This window comes from Oryzias latipes, chromosome 18, assembly GCF_053564925.1.
Source record: "Oryzias latipes strain Hd-rR chromosome 18, Olatipes_Hd-rR_3.1".
In the NCBI taxonomy this organism is placed as follows: domain Eukaryota; kingdom Metazoa; phylum Chordata; class Actinopteri; order Beloniformes; family Adrianichthyidae; genus Oryzias; species Oryzias latipes.
Genome location: NC_136254.1, coordinates 28,805,659 through 28,829,891, shown reverse-complemented (window position 1 = coordinate 28,829,891; position 24,233 = coordinate 28,805,659). Strand labels below are relative to the sequence as shown.

Below are 24,233 nucleotides of genomic sequence, written 5' to 3'. Positions count from 1 at the left end.
AATGTGGATATTAAACGTCTTGGTAATTCATGAGACCTAAAAACAGCCTCTAAGTTTGCCAGTTTGAAAAATGTGGTTTGCAGTTATGATGATCTCAGCAAGTTATTATATTTATCTTATTTTAGTAAGATAGCAGGGGGAAAAAACGTAAAATATTTTTTATATTCTGCACTTGGAAATATTCTGGAATTCTGGAAATGTGATTCGTGTATCATGATGTACTGTGATGTACTACCTCTCTTTCACCACTATGAGGCGCATATTAATGGTTCAAGACGTTTGTTGTGTCATTCCGTTCACTGTGCGTGAGAGAAACTTTTACATTCCAGGCCCACAAGGCAACTTCTTTATTTAATTTTCTACAGTCAATGCCACAGAGACAAATTTAAAAGCACAAATCGTTGAGCCATTTCTGTTCTCACCGAGCAGGAGCAGGTACTGCTGTGCCGTGAGGCCCCGCCCACTCCCAAGCACTTTCAACGGTGTTTTCCTTCAGCAGCTGCAGCAGAGCGGAGAGAGATCCGCGCCCCGCCATGATAAAGGTGTAAATGAATCACCCATGCGCGATACTGCAGCTAATCCCGCCCAGTTTGATATTGCGGTGTAGGTACAATAACCGTTTGGCCTGGAACATCCGTTCGGGGTCCTTCGGTGACGGGATTTTGAGAGACTGTTCCTGTTCTCTTCACATTCCGCCTGAATAAATGACTGAATTTAACACACAAACAGAAGTAGGATAGCCCTCTTTACCTGTAAACGATGAGGACAAGCTAGAAAAAGAAATACTATGCTACATATGGCAAGAATGCTTTTTTTAAAATGATTTACTGTTATTTTCTCTAAAGACTGTTCAAAGAATATGCTAATGAGTTGGTGACGTTGTTTAGCGACTTAGGTCAGCCAAGTGACTTTTTTGTTTTACTGAAGATGGTAAGAAGAATTTTTTTCCCGATTCTTTAATGTTCCTCCCAGCGTCTCTCTGATAAAGCTGCAAAACTTAAAAAGAACATCTGTGTACGTTTGTGCATACCTTTACAGACCCCCCCCCCCCCCCCGCATCATAACTATGAAGAAAAAGGCGCGGGAACAAGCTAACGGTTCGACGCGTTTCAGAGGGCGGCAGGAGTTTTGGCTATAAACAAACAAACAAACTATAATTTAACCACTTTGGAAATCATGCTGAGCCCTCAAGCACGGATTGTAAAAAGAGAAAGATGAAAGCTGACCTACGTTTCAATAAAAAGGTATGATGTTATATTATCATGTTTTAATTTAAATTATGCTAGGTTTACCTTAGGGTTGGCTAAACTAACTATTTTTCTTCTGAAGCAGGACTAGCAGTGGATTTTAAAGGTTAAAATATGAAATACTGACTACTGCTTATGTTGGTGACAATCACAATGTTATACTGAATATTGACAATATGTACTACTATCTATGATGTATTGTGATTTTAATGCATTTTTCTGTTTTGTGAAGCAGTCTATATACTCAGTCTATATTCTCTGTGAAAATATTTGCAAAGGCCGGGACGTCCAACATCATGCTGTAAAAAGTAAGTTCACCTAGTTTCTTCTGGTAAATATGTTAATATTAATATTGTTAATATTATTAGTAAGGACAGCAAATAATTGAATGCTTTTAAATTCTAATTTATATGAATAATGCAGATTATTACAGTAAAAATTTTCCAAAAATTCTGTAAATATAGGTCACAGTTTACACAAACAATCTGTGTAATTTATCCAAGTGACAAAAACACTGTGTAACATCTGGATGAATCATATTTTGCTAGGTATAAGTATGTGCTAAGTTAGGTTTTTTTATTTATCTTCTGAAGCAAGCACTAGCCGTTGGTCTGAAGGGTTAAACATTTAATACTGTTTCCTAAAACAACATAATTGTTTCCTCATGTTGAAAACTATGTCATATTTATGGTCGACGTTTTCGGCATGTATTTACATGCGACCAAGCAGAAAAACGGATGGAACTGTAACCGGAACCCCACCCTAATTACGTGTTAATAGTCACTTCCTATATGTATTTAAATATTTCTTTATGGATGTTTTATCCGTCCTTGTTCTCTGTGAAAACATCTGCAAACATCTGAATGTCCAACATCATCATCATCAGCTGTAAAAAGTAAGTTCAGCCAGTTGTTTCTGCTCCACATTACTATTCATTACTAATATCTGTTCACATTACTATTGCTGATATTATTATTGAACACAGCCAATAATTAAATGCTTTTTTTAAATATAAAAACGTTTTTAATTCTCAGGAATAATGCAAAATATGACAGTATACTTTAAATATTACTCTAATTGTCCCTGACATCTGGGTGTGCTATTTCCAGGTACAAAAGAGACCCCAAGCATTAGCAAGTCAGAGCTTAGAGAAGGTGAATTCTGCCCCTAAATAGATGCTGCATGTTTTGGGCCTGTGGAGGGTCGTAGACAGGAGAGACCAGATCTTAAAGGGAGCACAGATGTGTCTCATAATAAGCTTGAGGTTGTACGGCCACCTCAAGGGACGTCGTGAAAATAGAACTTCAATCGCTGTGGTAAGTGCACTGTGAAGTCCTTGTAAGGCTAATGTATGCTGCGTGCAACTATGATGTGTGGAGCATGTTGTCATATGGTGCCCTTATTCTGCACCCTAGTCATCACACAGGTCAGAACTAGGGGTGTCACGATTTCGACTTTAAATCAAAATCGACCAAAATTAAGTCACAGTCTCGAACTTCGAATGAAAAAATGGAATCGTCAATGCTGCCACGCCCCCATGTAGCGTCTGGTCTGCCAAGCGGAAAAAACACGTGTCGAAGTGCTGCGAGTCTAATTGTTAATAAAGCTTTAAAAAAAAGAAGTGCTGCGAGTCAACCTCCTCTAACAGTCACCCAAAAGATAGCATGGCAGATGCAGGAGACCCATCCCCAGAACTCCAATCCCCTCCTCTTTCACTGAAGTCGCTGGTGTGGAAGTATTTTGGATTTCCAGTGAGTTATGTTGACAACGTTCGCGTTGTTGACAAAAAGAACAACGGTTTGCAAGCTGCGCTATGTATGTGCGTGTGCCGTATTCTCTCGCGGGCAGCACGACTAACATGCAGCCAACAACTACACAAACTACTCTTCCGTCTTCGTTTGGAATTAAACTTCCCAGCAACTCAACTCGTGCAAATGCGATTCCGCGTGCGGTTGGAGTATTCATAGACTCCAACATGTGACCTTATTCGGTGGTGGAAAACTCCGGTTTTAGGAATTTAATTTGCATTCTAGAGCCTCGCTACGAAATCCCAAGTAGAACACATCCCACAGCTATGGTGATTCCCTCCATGTACAATAATGTAAAAGAGAAAGTTATTGAAGGTATGAGCAGACCTTGAAAAAATATTTAAAAAATACATTACAAAATACAACAGTGTGGTTTATGTTCATCTGTTCAGATATAGTTTGAGGCACTTACTGTATTTTCCAGACTATAAGCCGATACTTTTTTCCTGCACTTACAGCCCTGCGGTTTATTCAGTGACGCGGCTATTTTATGGATTTAATTGGCGGCCGCCATGTACGTACTTTCGGGCTGGGCGAATGGTTTGAATTCTCCATCTAACACCAAACACCTGTCATTTGTTTTGTATCACACCTCTAGACAGCCAAACAGCATGGACCTCACTTCAGGTCTTAGACACTTCAGTCATGGTTCAACAAAAAGAAACATGCATGCCCGGCAGCATCCCAGAATCCTTTGGTGCCATTAGACCCAACGTGCACGTGATTGCCGCTACAATATGATGAAGCTTTCAAGTTAAAAGCAATCGTTAAAAGCAGCGTGAAAAAAATCCCCCATCAGTAAATGGAAATGCCGGTCAGCTGCGTGACGGAGAGAACAGCGCATGCTCAGAAGTGTATTTACCTCTGAGTCATAGTGACTCGGCTGGCTGCACGTAAATATGTGTGAATAACATCAGCCTTTATTTTGTCGGGACACGACTGGAAACACAAATCATGTGCGGAATTTTGCATTGAAAAGCTCACAGCCGCCGTGTGAGCTTTTCAGATAGGAAGGGGAGAAAAGGAGCCCGCTTGGCGAGCGCGGAGCGCAGAGGCGTCCGCGGAGCAACAAGTGTTTGTTGTGAAAGGAAACTTCTGACGAACGCGCCGCGCTGAGGCGCGCGTATCGCGCTGAGGCGCGCGCTTTTCAGTCGCCGCTGCTTTATTTTAATGGTGTTTTTTTAACCAGCCCCGTTAGTACCATAATGCTGCCGTGACACAAGTGGAAGGAGAGCTGTTCCTTTTCACCCCTCCATGCACTGCTGCTCCTCGCTCATTCTTAAACACGTACAACAGTGTGGCGAGCCGGTCGTTGGCCCCGCTTTCAGCCCCTAAGACTCATGGGAAATGGGGGATCGCGGATGTAAATTTCCTCATCATAACTGAGGGATGTAATGTTGATTATATGGTTACTGTTAGTAATTTTATGTATGATAACTAGATTGTCAATAAGTAAAAAAAAAAAAAAAAACATAACTGAGGAACTTGTGAACAGAATAGAGGTCCATGCTGTTTCATATGTGGGTGCACTTGGATACATGAGCTTGAGTCAAGACAGTACCCGCCCACAGTGTGGTAATGAGCCACGCTCACCCTGGGAGTTATAGGACGTGCTTTGTCGAGACAGCGGCTTGTATTCTGATGCGACTTGTGTATGTACAAAAATAGTTAAGCATGTGAAAACATGTGGGTGCGGCTTGTAATCGCGTGCGCTTTATAACCCGGAATTTACGGTAATTGTTCAGAGACTATGGACATGTCTTTTTTATTGTTTTAGTTTGTTTTGTTGTGAACTTGAATGTCATCTTTGTGAAGAAGACTGCACTTACAAAAGAGAAACTAGATGTCAGTCTATTTTTTTTTTTTGTCAGTTTATTTATTATATTATATTTTAATTGACTAAAGACATGTTATTGTAATATGTTGTTAATAAAAGTTTTAAATTTGACAATGTAGTGTGGTACACTGCTAACAAAGGTCAGATATTCTATTGCATTAAAGTCTAGTTTAAAAAATGATAATCTGTGCTTTAAAAAGAATGAATGTAAAAATCGAGAATCAAATCGAACAGTGACCTTAGAATCGAAAATGAAATCGAATCGAGGATTTGGAGAATCGTGACACCCCTAGTCAGAACCCTGCATCTTACTAACCGCACGCAAATGATACCCGTAAGATGTCCATAGGATGCCAACACAGACTATACTCTGGTTGTCTAAATTACTCATTTCTAACAGGCTGCATGTCAACTTCTTTTTTTTATTTTATTTAGAATTTAATAATTTTAGGGAAATTAGAATAGATAAACTGTTAATCAGCTGATTCTTATGTGGAAAAAAGCGATTCGTGTTGGTTAGGTGAATACTTCCACACTGTGAATTGTTGCAAATCAGCACAATCTATGGAGTGATATTTCTGCCTCCACGTTGCACACAAAACTTTCTAAGTTGAACATAAAACTTTCTAAGTTTTTTGCTCAAAAATAGCTTTTTTTGCTTTCAAAAACTTTTTTTTGCTTTCAAAAACGTTTTTTGCTTTTGCAAAACAAATTTTTTTGCGTGCGTTGTGTCAAATCTCGCTTTTGTTCTATCTTTGATTTTGCTGACAACTTTGAGCGCGACTTAGCGTGTTATGACTGCCACTGGCATCGGCAAAAATAAATCCGCAAGCGTTGTGTGTCATCTCACCTTGTCCTATCTTTGCTGAGTTAAGTTTCGGTTTGACGTGACCAAGCTGCCATCAAACAGCTGCTGATTGGGCCGTATTCTAACCAATCAAGTGTCTCTGTCTCATATTGATGGTACTCCGAGGCAGACATGGACTTTGTATCGGTTCTGTTCGTACAGGGTTCTGCCGTTTGCAACCATTCTGACCAGTTTCTCTCAGAGTAAAACCCAGAAGGAGCAGCAAAGCAGCTAAAATCAAACATAGTTTAGTATTTATTCATGTCAGTGTAGTGATGAACGTGTTTAAAATGTCAGCAGCAGAAAAAAACATGTCCAAACTCCGACTCCGTCCAGCAGGGAAGCAAAACTTTTTAAGATTTGTATCTGAACTATTTTATTTTAGTCAAAAATTGTTGAAATATTAAGAGAAAATAGCATTCTTTTATGACTAATATTTTTTAACTTTGGACAAGCTTACAAGTTCTAAAACATAAATGATAATAAAAGTCAAAAAATGCCTCTTCTGTGTTATATACATTGAGTTTACTGTGGTGAGCCATCATTCTTCTGCTTATTATTGCTGTTCATCTGATCCCAAAAACGTGTGCAGCATTAAATAATATGTGCTTTGAATCTTTTATTGTTTTGTTTTAACAAACAGACCTTAAAGAAAATCACACTCTTCACTAATAATTTGCTCTGCAGGATTCACAGATCACACACAGGCCTGTTTATTTAATGTCAGCAGATAAACATGACAGTTTCAGGAGATCCTCAGCCATAAATTCACAATATCTGACTTAATAAAAATGAAGGAATGTTAAAAAAAGTATGAATTATTGTTAAATTATATTTAAAAAAAAATGAAAACGTCTTCATCCAAAAATACAAAAATGAGGGTAAAAAGAGCTGGTTCAGCCTCTGAGCCTCGGCAGCAGACACCATGTTAGATTCATGGGGGGGCGACCAAGATGGCGGAGTGAGTAGATGCTCTTTACCGAGTTCTGCACAAAAAGTTCTTGAAATACGGTAAAACCCTGACTTCATTCTTTAAAACACCAACAAATCTCTTTATAAACAAGAATATATTGACCTCTAAGAGATAAGAAGCAGAATACCGACTTCAAAAGGTGCAAAGAGAGGATTAGATATATCAAAATCCAAGCTAGCATCTGGAGAGGCTGTTGAAGCTATCGCTACGTCAGGCAACATACTTGTGGACAACTGCCACAACTACGCTGCATCCCAGTCAACGGTTGCTCCAAATGTTGTTTTTTTTTTTTTTTTACCTTGTCCTGTCCAACAGCTGGGCAAACAGATGAGAGCTGAGGGCCTCTTGTGTTGGACATATTTTACTTTAACAAGAGGGGTTATTAATCTTCAGACAAACCAAAGGTATGTCTGAATAAACCCCTTTTGTAATTGAGGCCAAACTTTATTAATTTCAAACATGTTTGAAGATCTTTGGTGTTGGACCGGACGGAAAAGGAAAGAGGGGAAGAAGAGAGAGGGACGTTAGAGAGAGGGGGGGAAGGAGGGTGATAGTAGGAGTGGAAGGGGGATAAGACCATGAAGCAGCATAAAGCAACAAGTTTACTGGTTGTTAATCACCATGGTAAGGCTCAAATGCAGTACAAAAAGGGCGGAGCCTGTCCACACACACGCCCAAGTGTCAAACACACCTGCTAGCTGCAAAAATGTCCATCTGTCGACATGTACACAAAACAGATAGTGCTCACACGCATACTTATGCCTTAAAACCAACTAGTGTGAAACATTTCAGTCACGCAAACCGCCCGTGCAAAGGTGAGCCAACACCCGTGCTCAGGTGAGTGCTCATGTTCTTCTAAAATGGATGGTGGAATGTGTAAAGAAGGAGGGAGAGAGCCCAGCCATCCCCACCCCAAGACCCCCACCGCAGCAGCAGCGGCAGCCGGAATCCCCCCCACGCCACACGGAAACCGGCAGGGAACAACCGCCGCCCGGGCGACCAAGCCCGCCACCCAGGCCAGGGCCAGCAGGACCGCCGCAAGGCCCCCAGAGCCAGAGAGCAGGGAGGCACGGAGGGAAAGAGAGGGCCGCCCCAGCCCAACCAGGAGAACAGCCCCCCCGCCGCGCCGGGAGAACCCAACGCAGGGCCCCACCGGAGAGGGACGCCCACAGCCCCAGACGAGCACCCCACCACCACCCAGGAGTTCTGGGCATCCCCCCGCCCCAACCCCAGGTACGAGCCAGGACCCCCCAAGGGAGACCCGCTCCGCACTTCAGGCAGCCATCCGCCCGGCCCACGGTTGGTCCAGGGAGGAGCAAGGCAGGGGCCCGCCGCCCCCGCCCAGGAGGGGGGAACCCCGGGGAAAAAAGAGGGCCCACAAGGGGTGTTGTAAATATGGCCCGACCAGGCTCGGCCACAGTTGGAAATTTGGCGGGGCCCAGCGCTCAGGAGCAAGGACCAGAACCCACCCCCCAGGGACACCAACACCCCCGGCTCAGATGTAATGTAAACCCCCCCACCGCGCGGAGAGAGCACCGCCGGGCCCAGGAAGCCGGCACCCCGGGGACACGGCCGCCGTTGCAAAGGGGCCCGTACCCCCCACCAGGGAAGAGGCAGGGGACAGATGGTCCTAGGTCCCACCTTCCTTGCAAAATGTGTGTGCGTGTATGTGTGTTTAAGAGGGTGTGTGTGTGCATGTGTGTGTGTTTATGTTGGGATGTATATATTGAGGGGGTAGGGGTGTGTGTACTAAGGGGGGTGCAGTTAAAATTGGCGGGTAGGGCACTAAGGGGACATCTCCTGATTACTCACAGTGATGTCCCCTCACCCCCCCCCCCCCACCAAGGGGCCCTAAATGTCTAAGGTGCGGTTAAAATTGGCGGGTAGGGTGCTAGGAGGACATCTGCTGCTTGCTGGCAGTGATGTCCAAGCACCCCCCCTACCAAGGGCCCTACATGTCTAAGGTGCAAATAAAACCGAAAGAGGGGGGGCCCACTCCATACGGCAACCATAGGAGGGGGGGCCACTGCCTAGTAAACCCCCCCCCAAGGCTCATCGCAGGCTAAGTCCCCCACCCCCTCACCCTATTATGAGGTTATATGAGGAAGGGGGTAAGTTGGGGACAGCTGGTAGACTGTCCCCCGGTGGTCAAACAGCTGTCCCCCGCCCCCCCCCCCCCCCGCAGCAAGGGGGCCAGGCCCACCCAGCCCAGGGGCCCCACCCCCGGAGGCGCCGACACCCCAGGCCCAGCACCACCCACCCCACACAGAGGGAGAGGAGCCAGAAAGCGCCGGCCCCCCCCGGAGCAAGCCCAGGCCCCCACCCCCAAACGCCGGCCCTAGAAGAGCTCTGGTCAGGCCTCGACGGGGCCGAGGCAGCCAACCGGCCGGGGAAACCGCCGATGGCCTCAGCGGAGACCCCGACCCATCAACCCCCCCTGCCCCGTACCAATAGTGCCCCCCCCCCCTCCCCCAGAATGCCCCCCCACAGGACAGGGCCGACAAGACTCCCCACCCCACCCCACCCCAGACCCCGCAGCCGAAGCGGATGACACCCAGAGCGCCCGGGGGCCCCAAGAGGGTTGTCCTGTCCCGCCCCAGAGCCAGGGAAGGGCTGATCACAGCCCCAGGCGTAGATGGGAAGCCCATCCAGCGCCGCTGGGCCCCCCCCCCCCCCCGAGCAGCGCCCCCCGCCGACCCCCCCCAGCACAGGCAAAGGGACCACCCCCCCAAGCCAAGCCAGAACACCACCCCACCCCCCCACCCAAGCCCAGAGGACCACGCAGCGCCCCAGCCCGCCCCACCCCGGCGCCGGACCCGACCCCCCGACCAACGGAGCCCCCACCACCCCCCGCCAGGCACCGGAGGCCCCGGCCCCCACCCCGGCCCACGGCAGAAGGGCAAGGAGCAGCGACGACCAGGCCCCCCCATCCCCTAAGTCATGGAGTCAGCTACGGGAGACCAGAGAGACCGAATTCTTTCAAAGTTACTTGAACCTTGGGCTGACATTTTTTCCAAGCTGATCTGATCAAGCAGCAGATTTCTGTGTTGACTTATATTTATATTTTTCTTGCTTTTCCAATTTATTAAAATAGTTTTTTTAGCAATGCAAAGAGTTATGAAAATGATAGAGCCTAATCCTCCTTCTACATCGATGGCACTCATGTCACCAAGCACACAAAGTGACGGTGAAGCTGTGATTGAAACCTTAAGCCAGACTGATAAATCGGCACATACCTGCTGCCAGAGAGCCTGGACAGGCGTGCAGAACCACAGTGCATGCATGTAATTGTCGGGTAGATTACTGTCACAGTGCTGACAAATGTCTGAGTTGCTGAGACCTATCTTGAACATCCTCTGTCCAGTGTAGTAAATTCTGTGAAGGGTTTTAAAATGGATTAGCTGCAGATTTGGACTTTTTGTCAGTTTAAAGGTGTTTAGACAAAGTTCTGACCAAAAGCTTTCATCTGTGCTGATGCTCAAATCCGCATCCCATTTTGTTGTCGGAAGTGAAATGTTATTATCTAAATTACATAAAAGTTTGTATATTTTGGAGAGAGTTTTATTCATTGAGAAATTGATCAGAGTGGTAACTACATCTGGTAGCTTTAAATCGTTGTCTCTGTATTTAAATTTTTTAGTAATACTTGATTTAAGTTGCTGATATTCCAAGAAGTTATTTATTCCATGTTTGTCTTGAAGTTCCTGGGGAGTTATGAATCTTCTATCAATAATTATATGCTCTAGATGTTTTATGCCCCCTGCTTGCCAAGCTGGGAAGTGGATAATTTTTTGTTTATGAGGATGTCTGGGTTGTTCCAGATGGGTGTCATTTTGCACGGTTGAATTGATGATTTTGATATTTTGAGAAATTCCCACCAGGCTGTTAAAGTGGCGTTTATATTAATACTTTTGAAACAATCCTGTTTTTTAACTGTTTGGCTAATAAATGGAAGATCTGACAGGTTGATCTTTCCACATAACGCCTGTTCCAAGTCTAACCATGAGTTGGTTTCTGGATTATTTTTTAACCATTTTAAGATGTATTGTAATCTATTTGCAAGAAAGTATTTGTGGAAATTAGGTAATTCTAATCCTTCACAGCTTTTTGCAGATTTTAAAGTTTTTAGACTAATTCTTGCAGGTTTATTGTTCCATAAAAAGCTTGATATGGATGAGTCTAATGTTTTGAACCATTTTAGTGGCGGTTGTGTGGGAATCATTGAAAAGAGATAATTAACTTTGGGTAAGATTTTCATTTTTACCGTGGCTACCTTGCCCATAAGGGACAGAGGCAGGTTGGTCCAGCGTGTTAGATCGTCCTGTATGTTTTTCAGTAATGGGGTGTAGTTTAGCTGCACCAGTTCTGATAGTTTGGGGGAAAAATTGATACCTAGATATTTGATATTTCCTGATTTAACTGGTATTGTGAGTCTTTGCTCCGCATTATTGTTCAGTGGTAATAAAACAGACTTATTCCAATTAATGGAATAGTCTGATATAGAGGAGAATTCATTAATGATTGTTGCCGTTTCATTTACAGAATGTATATTACTTAAAAACAGTAATATGTCATCTGCATAGAGACTAATTTTATGATGGCTGTGTTTGGTTTTAATTCCTTTAATGCTCTCATTCTGTCTTATTGCTGCAGCTAGAGGCTCAATAAATATAGCAAAAAGAGAAGGAGAGAGTGGGCAACCCTGCCTGGTTCCTCTTCCAAGAAAAAACCTGTTGGAAGTCTGTTTATTAGTTCTAACTGATGCATTGGGGTTGTGATATAATATTTTGATCCATTTGATGAATGCTTCTCCAAAACCAAACTTATGGAGGGTGGCAATAAGGAACTTCCAGTTTACTCTGTCAAAAGCTTTTTCAGCATCCAGTGATAGTATGGTCATTTCCTGGTTGTTAATGGTGGCAAAGTCTATTATATTAACAAGTCTTTTCGGAGATTGTCATCCGAGTGTCTGCCTTTGATAAATCCAGTTTGGTCGAAGTCAATTATGTGAGGAGTGATTTTTTCTATTCTCTGTGCTAGTGCTTTGCAGATAATTTTTACGTCTGCATTGATTAGAGAAATAGGGCGATAGCTTGAAGGACTATTGGGATCTTTGTCTGGTTTTAGAAGAAGAATTATGTTGGCTGAGTTCATGTTAGGTGGCATTGATTGGCTTTCATTGATAGATGTGACCGTTTCATAAAACGTTGGTGCCAGCTGTTCCCAGAATTCTTTATAAAACTCAGCAGGAAAGCCGTCAGGCCCTGGTGCTTTACCATTAGGCATAAGTAACAGAGCTTCATGAAGTTCAGACAACGAGAACGGAGAGTCTAAGTTTGTTATTTGATCCTCATTTAACCTGGGTAGGTTTACATTATTAAGAAATGAGTCAATACTTTGCTCTGACGGATTGATCTGTGGTGTGTACAAGTTTTTATAAAAGTTTTCAAATGGGTTATTAATTTTGACCGGGTCATGAGTGATATTTCCTGTTTGGTCCGTAATAGAGGTGATTGATGATTTTTCTCTATTAATTTTAAGCTGATTAGCCAGAAATTTGCCAGATTTATTAGAGTTTTCAAATCTTTCAAGTCGTAGCCTTTGTATTTGAAATTGTGTTTGTTTATTAATGATGTCATTTAACTGCAGCTTTCAATTTTTCAGATCTCCCAGAATGTGTTCCTGTGCAGAGGCAGCATAAGCAGTCTCCAGGGTTTTGATTTTATTTTCTAATTCTAATAAATCTGCTTTCTCTTTGCGTTTTTTGTGCGTTGAATAAGAAATGATTTTCCCTCTCATGACTGCCTTTGCTGTTTCCCACAGAATGCACGGTGAGATGTCTGGTGTATTGTTGAATTCTAGGAAGGTTGCCCATTCTTTTTTAAAGAATTCAAGAAATTCCTGGTCTTTTAACAGAGACGTATTAAACCTCCAGGTTGTACCTGAGGGTGTCGATATTTCCCTAGAAATATTTACAGAGACTGGTGCATGATCACTGATAATAATCGGATGAATGTTGGAACTTTTAATTTCTTTTAAAAGAGAGTTACTGATTAATAAATAGTCTAAACGGGAGTGTGAGCGGTGAACTGGAGAAAAAAAGGTGAACCCTTTAGTGCTTGGATGACATGAGCGCCACGTGTCGCAGAGACCCAGATCATTCATGTACTGCTTTAGAATACTTGCAGACCTCCATGTGCGCTGGGTTGCTGCTGTGCTGAGTCTGTCAAGTTCAGGGTCCAGAACCAGATTGACGTCTCCTCCTATAATGATTGTGGAGTCAGAGTGAACTGAGAGTGAGGTGAAGAATCTGTGAAAGAAGGAAGAGTCGTCAACATTCGGACCATAGATGCTGGCTATGCAATAGTCCTTATTCTGAATGGATATATTAATAATTACAAATCTACCTTCTGGGTCAGTAACTGTATCCTTATGAGTAAATGTAACATTTTTATTAATCAAAACAGCAACTCCTCTTTGCTTGGAGTTATAACTAGAGGAATATATGACTGGAAATTTTGAGCTGCACAGGAGGTCCTGAGATTGTGTACATAAATGGGTCTCCTGCAGTAGAGCTATATCTGCTTTAAGATCATCCAGGTGAGATAACACTTTCAATCTCTTTGGCCCAGAGTCAAGCCCACGCACATTCCAGCTAACAATGTTAAGACTGTTCATAACTGCTCTGACCAAGAGAATGTAAGGCTAAATAGAGTGTGTGCCGGTCCATGTGCGCGTGCCCACTGATCGATGAAGAAACACTGTGCGTTTGTGTGCGTGCGCGTTTCCTGACTGTGTGAGCTGCATGTTGCATGTGTCCTATGTGGGCTTATGTGAGGTGTTTGCGGGATGTCCACGAGTGTGTGCTGGTTCGCGTGTGCTTGCCTGTGTGCGCGCTTGTCTGCGCGCGCGTGCCCGTTCCGTGCATAAATAGAAACCAACTTACCGGGGGACGTGTTGCCTTTGGATAATTTACATATGAGGAGGGGGGGGAGAGAGGGGAAACTAAAAAGAAGAAAGAGGTAAAGAAAAACAGAAAGAAACAAACATAACAAGAAAAACAACAGAAACATGAGAGGGGAGAAAAATTAAACTGCTTCAGCGAGATGGAGGTGTGGATGATTGATGAGCCGGTTTCATTCATTCAACACGTTTAGCCGCTGTTTTTTCGGATGTCAGATCTTCAGCAAAGCCAGGGGGTGATCTCCGGGTCTCGGAAGAGCCTTCCATCTACAAAGAGTTTATCCACAGAAACCACGGCTCTAGACCCGTTGGCAAGGTGTTTTTTCCTCAGAGGAAAAAGGATCTTTCGGCGCCGCAGGATCTCAACCGGAAACTGGTCATTGACACTAAAATGTGTCCCCCTCAGTTCCCGGCCGCGACCCTTCACCATCTCCTTTTGCTTGTAGTTGTCAAACTTGGCTACAATCGGTCGCGGACGCTGGTTGTCGGACCTTCTTCCTCCGAGCCGGTGCACCCTCTGGAACGCGATCTTCTGCACCTCCTCCTTGGGGAGTTTCAGGTGGGCTTCCATGAAGCGTTTCACCGTCGCCTCCGGGTCTTCTCCTGCCTCCTCTGGAACCCCCGCGATCACCAGATTGTCCCTCATGCTCCTCGACTGAAGATCCAGGAGGGTTTCCTTGATCGAACGGTTCTCCTCAGAAAGGCGAGCGGTGTCGCTGCTCAAGGTCTTGACACTTTCTCTGAGGGCCTGATTCTCCGCTGAGAGCTCCCGCACCTGCTGCTGGCTGAACTCCAGAGACTCTCGCAGGCCTTGGAACTCTCTGTGGAGGATCTCCAACAGATTCAAGCGGCCGTCAAGGCTGGAGAGCTTTTTATCAATGGAATCTAAAGCGTCACTGATTCCACTGCCTGGAGAGGAGGCAGCTCCGGGAGAACTTTCTGTTCGGACGCGTTTGGAGGAAGGAGTGGTGGTGTTGGTCTTCCCCATAACGACGGTATTGTAGCAGCCGTCTATATAATTCTCCAGGTCCTCCAGGCTGTCAAAAGGCTTATTCAACTTTTACAGATGTTAGTTTACCAGCTTAATTGATATGGCGGTAAAATGATATAATAATGAAATGTTTGTTCTGCTACTTACGCACCGTCAAGCTGAGTTGCCACACCGGTCTCGTTGAGTCTCGCGATACTACAGCATCTCTCTCCTGAGATCTCCCACTTCTAGGTTTAACCTCCTCCATTTGGTTGCTCCAAATGTTGAAGATATGGATGACTTTCCATCCCTCCCTGCTACACCTCTCAAATCTCCAGCGTCAAAAAAAGTGATGTACGACTCCGGCAGCAACGATCCACCCACTTCAAACGAGCTCATATCCCATCTCTCAGCATTGATAAAAAGAAGATCGGACAGTCTGGAAATCATGGTGAAAGAGAATTCAAGTATGGTGAAAGAAAATGCTCTGAAGATTGAAGGTCTCAAAAAATCGATTGACTTTATGCATGCTGAAATGAAAGATGTAAAGAAAGAAGTGAATGACCTTGAAAGAAAAGTAAAAAGAGGCGAAGACCAACTGGATAACCACCAGCTGAGACTGTCTGATCTGGAAAGATACTCCAGAAGATGGAACCTCAAACTACACGGTGCCATGCAAACTGAGAAAGAAGACACACGAAGAAAGGTGATAGAAATTTGCCAATCGGTTTTACCTGAACAGAAACAGAAGCTACCTGACGTCATCGACACCGTGCATCGACTGGGACCCAGGAAGCAAGGCAACGCCAATCCGAGAGGCATCATCATACAGTTCACCTCACGTGTCTCCAGGGATGCTGTCTGGAAAGCAGCCAAAACATCCTCTTACCTGTGAGAGAATCACTTGAAATTCGCTGAAGATTTATCCCAGGAAGACAGAAGTCGTTGTGCCAAATTGTGGCCATTAATAGACAAAGCACGCAAGGAGGGGAAGTCGGCATACTTTGTTGGAGCCTGTGGCTTCATCAATGGAACAGAAGTGCTCCCTCCTTCATAGAAACGCTCATCCTACATTTAAAAGCTGACTGCTTTGGTGAGACTATTAACACTATTTCTTAATTACAAATTTGGTTGATGTTTACTGTCCATACATCATTTTCTGATTAGGGCTATAACCTTATTTTAAACCTTAATTTCTTAGAAGAAGAAGAGAAAAAAAAAAACTTATAGCCCTCTTCTTATTTTGGCTGCACATTTTTTTAATTTTATTTTCTAAACCAAAACGGGTTGGATGTTATTCTATCTTTATTTAGTTAGTCAGGATTATTACATTATTTTTGTTTGAATCCTGCAGTGCTCGGTCCCCTTCTCTTCTGTAAATCTATTCTTTCTTTGTTAGATCAGTTCATTAAACGTGTCTTTTTCACTCGTTTCTCTCAATGCCAGGGGACTAAGGCAAACATGCAAGCGCAAAGCTCTATTTTTATTTCTTAAACAATTTAAAACAAATTTCTGTTTTTTGCAAGAGAGTCATTCCACATCTACTGATGCAAATTTTTGGAAATCACAATGGGGCAACGATATTTGGTTATCTCATGGTTCTGAACGTTCTTCTGGTGTCACCACACTTAAGAACAACTTTTCTGGTTACATATTAGACTCTGAATGTGACACTCTTGGCCACTACATCTGTATGGCAGTTAAAAATGATATTTACAATTTTATCATTGTTAATATATATGGTTACAACAATAAAAGTGACAACGACAAACTACTGGACTCCTTAGAAGAAAAAATAAGCTTATGGTTATCCAGATACCCAGACTCCATACTTTTTGTTGGGGGGGACTTTAATATTGCTATCAATAATACACTTGATAGATGGCCTCCAAGACGGGAAACTTCATATAGCACCAATCTCAAAAGATTTATGAATAAGTTCGATATTGTGGATGTTTGGAGAGAGAAATTTCCCAATGACAAACACTTCACCTGGAGTAATAAAACCAGTTCCAAACAATCTCGCATTGATTTCTGGCTTGTTTCAAGCTGTATAAATAAAGATAACATCACTGTGAATATTTTGCCAACCCCTCTGACGGATCATAGAGCTATTTATATTAATATTCAAATTATTACTCCTGACAGTACTACTCGGAAATTCAATTACTGCAAGCTAAATAATTCTTTACTGAGGCATGAAGCAGTCAAAATTGAAATTACAAAATTGATTAATTTTTATTGGAATAAGGCCAATAAAGAAAAATCTTTTTGCACCAATTGGGAACTTTTTAAATTTGAAACTTGTAAATTCTTAAGAAAATATGGAAGTCAAAATGCCAAATTAAGAAAAGCTGAAGAGGAAGAAGTGGTAAGAAAAATTATGTCTTATTATCAAAAAAGACCAGAAGAGGTTGAGGAGGAGGATAAATTAACTTTAATTGACCTTCAAAACAAATTAGACCAAATATATCAACACAAAGCTGAAGGTGCCTTTGTTAGATCCAGGAAAAAATGGCTGGAGGAGGGAGAGCAAAACTCTGCCTACTTCTTTAGACTGGAAAAAAATAGATCAACAAACAACTTTATTAACCGCTTCAGTATCTATGGCACTATTTCCAAAAATCCGATACATCTTTCATAATTTTGTGCTAATTTCTATTCTAATCTATACAGCTCAAGATACAATGAGGACATTTCCTCCTTATTTTTTAACAATATTCAAAACCTCCGAACTATTGACGAGGAGGACAGGAGTCAGTGCGACAGCCCTCTAACTCTCATACTCTTAATTGAAAACTGGAGACCCATTTGCTTGCTTAATTGTGATTATAAAATTATGGCTTTAATATTTGCTAATAGAATCAAAAAAGTTTTAGAGTTAATCATCGATGAAACGCAGTCAGGTTTCATGAAAAATAGGCATATCTCTAATAATATCAGATTGGTGCTAGATCTACTTGATTACTCTGATTTGGTGCCTGATGACAGCTTTATTCTTTTCCTAGACTTTTATAAAGCATTCGACACAATCGAACACCAATTTATTTTCAACTCATTAAAATTATTCGGCTTTGGAGATTTTTTCTGTAATGCTGTCAGAACTTTATATTCGAATGGTAACAGCTCTATAAAAATGAGACATGGCTCCACCCCTAGATTTGACCTAAAACGAGGCATTCGCCAAGGTTGCCCAATCTCACCATATCTGTTTCTTCTCTGCACTCAAATCCTAACAAACCACATTTGTTCTAGTAATGTGCAGGGCATTACCATAGCTGGCAAAGAGCTTATCATTAGCCAATTGGCTGATGACACTACACTCTTTTTAAAAAAACTCAAGCCAGATTCCTCTAATCTTAGACGTAATTAATATTTTTTCTCAAACTTCTGGTTTAACATTAAACGTAAACAAATGTGAATTACTAGCTATTAAAGACTGCTCAGTTGATGTTATCTGCACGATCCCTGTTAAACAAGAAATTAAGTACTTGGGTATTTTAATTAATAAAAATCAAAAACAAAGATGTTCATCTAACTTTACTCCAATCATACAGAAAACCAAAAAGAAGCTTAATCAATGGCTACAAAGGGACTTTGTCATGGTTTCCCCGGGAGCTTCCACTGATTGGACCCAGCTGCAGCCACTTCCATCATCAACCCCACAGTATATCAGAGGGCCAGTTTCCAGTATTCATCGCCTGATCGTTGCCAACTATGGTGAAGTACCTGGTCTCATGCTCCTCGTGTTCTAGCGAACTTCTGATTACTCCTGAAACGTTCAACTCAACCTATCATCCTGTCTTTAGGACAAATCTCTGCAACCAATCTCCTGCCGCCTGGGTCCAGTTTCCACCTCGTTCGTTCCAAGCCATCATCACACCAAGCCCTCCAGCCTCGCCGTGCCACACGCCACACTCAACTGCCGCTCCACCAGCAGTTCTCCGGGACCACCTCCTGAACAAGACCCCGCTAGAGGGTTACTCACCGCCAGTCTGCTCCTCGCCACAGGACTCCCGCTCCACGGATATCCATTCCTCCTTGGCAAATAAAATCCGTCATTGCCAACAGACTTCGAGCGTGATCTTTTCGGGTTTCAGCATCTTGGTCTATTTTCGTTCTCAGTCATGACAGACTTATCCTTAAGAGGTAGAGTACTGCTAACCAAAGCAGAAGGAATCTTCCGTCTAACTTATGTTGCCATTTGCTTACGCCTTGACAACAACATTTGTAAAGAAATTGATCGCACACTTCTGAACTTTATCTGGAAAAATCGAACACATTACATAAGAAAATCTGTCTTTATGAATGACTATGAATCGGGTGGACTTAACTTTCTAGACTTTAACTTTCTCAATAATACTTTTAAAATTAATTGGGCCAAACATTTTTTGAAGAACCCCCACCTCTATCTGGAACATCATACCATTTCAGATCTTCTCCCGTTTTGGAGGCTTTAAATTTATTTTAAATTGTCACCATAATGTTGAGAAACTCCCCACAAAACTCTCATCCTTCCATAAGCAGTTTCTCTTAGCATGGAACCTTATTTACAAACATAATTTTTCTCCACACAAGTACATCATCTGGAACAACAGCGATATTTTATACAAAAATACATCGCTCTATTTAGAGACCTGGATCCAGAATGGGATCCTACTGGTGGCTCAACTATTTAATAAGAAGGGGCAGCTGTTAAACTATAACAAATTCCTATAATTTACCTATTACTTTACAAGAGTTTTCAATGGTGCAGAAGGCTATCCCCTCAGGAATAGTAATGTTATTTAAGAACACTGATAATTTGATACCTAATCAAAATACAATATCCAACGCGGATGAGTCACCGGTAGGAAAAATATGCTTCTCTTATGGGCGTACAGTGAATCCTTGATTATTGCGGGGGTTACGTTCCAAATAGAACCCGTGATAAGCAAAACCCGTGAAGTGGAAACCTTTATTTTTTTTACAATTATTATACAATGAAATTCACTATTATACATTGAAAAGAAAGAACAAACCATTTAACAGGCTGAATCAATTGTTTTTTTAACAAATAAAAGTACTTTAGAAACGTTTTTTCAACAAATAACTTCTGTAGTGACTGTGCTGTCAAATAATAATTTCAATCATCGATAAGAACAGAAGGCTTTAAATTGCGGAGATTAGCCCCGCCCACCGCGACCCGAGTGGATTAAACGGAGTAAAATTTAAAATGATTATGAAAAAAATAAAAAAGTACAGTGGGACAGATAGTGACTCCGGTCTTCTTTTTCACTGCTCTTCATACTGAGCCGCTGCATCCTCTGCAGCGTTTTTTCCTTCTGAAGCCCGCGGTGCAGCTGCAGGTGTGTTTGTCTGGGAGAGGAACATATTGATAGGCAATTGTTGTCGCTCTTTTTTCTTCTTTGCTAAAGATCCTTATACACCGACATGCCCCCATCGATTATCTTGGAGAACTGTAATGAACGGCTCATCAAAGGGTCCCATTCTTGAGCTACTCGCTGAGTGACTTTTTAGCCAATCAGAATGCAGAACACAATGCACAATCCAAATTCGTGAAGTAGCGAAACCGTGAAAAGTAAACCGTGATATAGCAAGGGATCACTGTACTACTAATATAAAAATACGCAGATTATTTCAAAAGATTTATACCTCTCCCCCGTATATTTTAAATTATTGGAATCAATTTGTTCCAGATATCAACTGGAAAGCAGTCTGGACGATCCCTCATAAGTATTTAATAATAAATAAGGTAAAAGAAGTATCCTTTAAAATTCTCCATAAAATTTACCCTGCCAAACATTACATGATAAAATTTAAAAAAGATATTAATACTGATTGTAGTTTCTGTGGAGATCACCCAGAAACAGTAACTCATCTTTTTTGGCACTGTTTGTCCACACGGAGATTTTGGAAGGAGTTCGGTAGATTCATCATTATTCATGTCTTCAAAGATTTCTCCCGGAAATGGGAAAATGTATTACTTTGTTTTTTCAGGACCCCCAAAAAACCAAAGTTTTTTTTAAATAATTAAATAATTAATTCTTCTGGCAAAATTCTACATACATAAATGTAAATTTACTAATAAAATACCATACTTCCCACAATTCATTAAAGATGTAACTTTTTACATAAAATCAATATCCTTTTCCTCCAACAAAAAGGCTCTCAGAACTACTGAAATTTGTAACTCTCTGCAAATATTTAATGAATCGACTCCCCTGGCTGTTTAACATTATTTTTGTTGTATATTGATTGTATGTTGTATACTGCATTGATTGTTCTTCATGTTGTATACTTGCATTTGTTCAATAAAGTTATAAAAAAAAAACATGTTAGATTCATATGGCAATGTGATTGGTTAGAATACGGCCCAATCAGCAGCTGTTTGATGGCAGCTTGGTCACGTCAAACCGAAACTTAACTCAGCAAAGATAGGAAAAAAGTGAGATGACACACAACGCTTGTTGGCGATGCCAGGGGCAGTCATATCACGCTAAGTCTCGCTCAAAATAGCAACTACCCCTGGCTGCAGCCTGCAGAACTGCACAACATAGAACGCTGAGGAATATGTACACGCTGTGGGATGTTAACCCCGCCCACATAGAGCCTGTCTTCTTCTTTGGTTTTACAAGTTTCCATGTGCAATATTGCCACCTACCGGTTTTTAAGGAGTTTTTCCTTACAGTGAAGGGGGGGGGGGGGGTCTAAGGGCAGGAATATCAGTTTAGTTTAGTCTGTTTTGTTAAAGTTTAGTATTTTCCTAATGCATTCTTTGTATTCATGATCCCCTTTTTATTGTTTTTTATTGCGCTAAATAAAAAAAAATATTTAATTGAATTAGAGAATTTATACAGTGATTGCTGTCTTCTTATGCCTTTTACAAGTTTCCATGTACATGTATTAGGGAGTTAATAAATTCTGTCTGGCCTCACAGACTCAAAAAAATAACTCATTGGATGAACTCAATTTAATTGTGGGCAGGATTTCCATCCAATAAATATGAGTAACCCCACCTCAAAGAAAATTCTTCCATGTAACGAAATATAATCGACTTAGTCGAACTCAATTTTATCAAGGGAAAGGCAAATGAAAAAGATCATGCAACAGAAGTCTAAAGCCAGATTTGAACTCAGAACCTCTGTATTATAAAACCCACTAACTAATCCGCTGAGCTATCACTCCGGTGATGAAAGGAGGCCGCCGGTATTACTAAATAGATTCCTTATTTCTATAAACGAGGCTCTTCGTGTATCGTCTTATTGGGAGAAGCCGAGTTGAAACGATTTCATGCCACAGTTTCGTTTTTTTACGTGGAAAAAACGAACTAAAGTTTTCACTTTTGAAAAGTCGAAGAATTTGAAGGACTAATAGTCATATCAGGCATTACATTAGACGAAGGAGTTGAACGTTTTAATAGTTCAATGGTTAAAATAGGTCAAAAATTGTAGCCGTGAGACGGCAAAAAGCATAAAGAGAAACAGGAAAACAGCATTCAACAGCTCTTTCTTCCTTATACAATTCACAATGACACAAAATGTGCTCCACTGATTCTTCCCCTTTCCTGCAATTACAACTGCTGTGACAAAGGTGAATCAAATGCACGGGCTCAGCGTGGGCGGGGTTAACATTCCACGGTGTGTTCACATTCCTCTGCGTTCCAGTATTCCACTATGTTGACCAATTCTGCAGGCTGCAGCCAGGGCTTACTCCAAAATAGTCAGCAAAATCAAAGATAGGACAAAAGCGAGATTTGACACAACGCACGCAAAAAAAATGTGTTTTGCAAAAGCAAAAAACGTTTTTGAAAGCAAAAAAAAAGTTTTTGAAAGCAAAAAAAGCAATTTTTGAGCAAAAAACTTAGAAAGTTTTATGTTCAACCTAGAAAGTTTTGTGTGCAACGTGGTGGCAGAAATATCACTCCATAACAATCAAGTCGATTTTAGAATTTGCTGAAATGATGTAACTTGCACTCACAAATGTCAACAGTGGAGCTAACACTCTGTTGAAAAAGTTTTAACACTGTTAAAGTTGCATTTAGCAAAAATCTACCAGACGTACTGAACCCATATTTCTTTCTAATGCTGTTCTTAAATCACGTTTACTTCTTTTTACCAGCAGATCTGTAAACCAGCGCACTAAAGCACCTTAATAGGTCATGTGATCTCAGTTGGTGGTGTCCTAAGTTGACGTCACTGACGTACGACTCACATTTACTGGGGAACATCCGATTTGTCTTCTTACATGGCACACGCAAATGCACGTATCCGATTCGTATCCGATTTATTTCCACATATGAGTGAGGCCTGATTCCGATCTCAGAAAATCGGAACCCATGCGCTTTTTTCCTGCTTACACGTTCACCGGTCATATCCGATCTTTGTCACATGAGAGGAAAAAATTGGAATTGGGTCACTTGAACCGTGCAGTGTAAATGCGGCCATAGAGGCCCTCCAAGTTCACCTTCAACATCTCACTATTTACTACACTACAGACTCAAAGGCGCGCTTTAGCCAGGTGGCGCTGCTCATCCGTCAAGAGGTGTCTTGCGTTCATGGCTTTTTGGCTTTTTGAATTAGATTCTAAGAATCAAGAGGCAGACTATCTAAAGAACAGTGGAGTCCAATCAGAGAACTTGATCTCAGTAATTTTGTACCTATGTGTAATTCCTTAGTACCGGGTACAGATTATGAAATGACAACGATAACCACAAGAGTAACATGTCTATTTAAAACATTTACATCAAAGTTATTTAAATACTACAGGTCCATCTGACCCACAACGGCAGGCAGAGACCATGGCCCAACCAGCAACCAGAAACGCTGCTTTAACCCTAAATGCTTAAGAGAAATTTTAAGAAGTTGTTCTTAGTTTTCTGTTTTAAACTTTTTTTTTCTTTGAACGAAATTGAGTATCTATTGAAGCTACAACAACAGAACAATGTGTTAAAATGCCACAAACAAATTTTACTAAATTTACAAATATTCTGTTTTTTTTTGTTAATATTATTTATTTTTGTCAGGCATTGAAACAAAATTTTGTGTTTATCCCTCTTCTTATTTGGTGTATTTGACCTTTATAGTTATGGAGGAGCGGGTTTCAGGAGGCAGGGGTGTAATCTTGCCCCCAGATTTTACCTGTTTTACTTTGCATTGCATTAGAAGATTATACTGCGTTCCAAACAAGTAAACTCCACTCAACATGGGTTTTCAAATAAACTCTACAGTAATCTTTTAGTACTCTGACATTAGCTATAACCTTCTTTATGATGTTTGCAGTTCCGATTCAAGTAAAGTTTAAGAACGGCTTCACCCTCACTTTATGTAGCCAAAAATGTTTCAAAAATGTTATTCTAGACAGAGTTTTGGCTTTTTCTTTCTTTTATTGAAGACCTTCTGCATCTTATCCATTGGGCTTTCTTAATAAAACGACAAATCTTTTACTGCTACTGAAACATCCTGGATAAAGAAAAAGAATTCACTGATATTATTTTTAACAGCTAAAAGAAAAACATTTCATTATCCCGACCCATATAAAATTCAAATAAAAGTGTTATGTTGTTCTTGAGGTCAAGCTAAAAGTTGA

At 41.6% G+C, this 24,233-nt stretch overlaps 1 long non-coding RNA gene across 1 annotated transcript; it reads left to right on the top strand.

The window, feature by feature from the left end:
* Nucleotides 1-1,042: 1,042 nt before the first annotated feature.
* On the top strand, nt 1,043-19,861 carry LOC144987190 (uncharacterized). Its single transcript, XR_013651064.1, has 3 exons — nt 1,043-2,563; nt 18,203-18,365; nt 18,455-19,861. It is a non-coding gene; the product is annotated as an uncharacterized LOC144987190 (long non-coding RNA).
* The last annotated feature ends 4,372 nt before the right edge of the window (nt 19,862-24,233 follow it).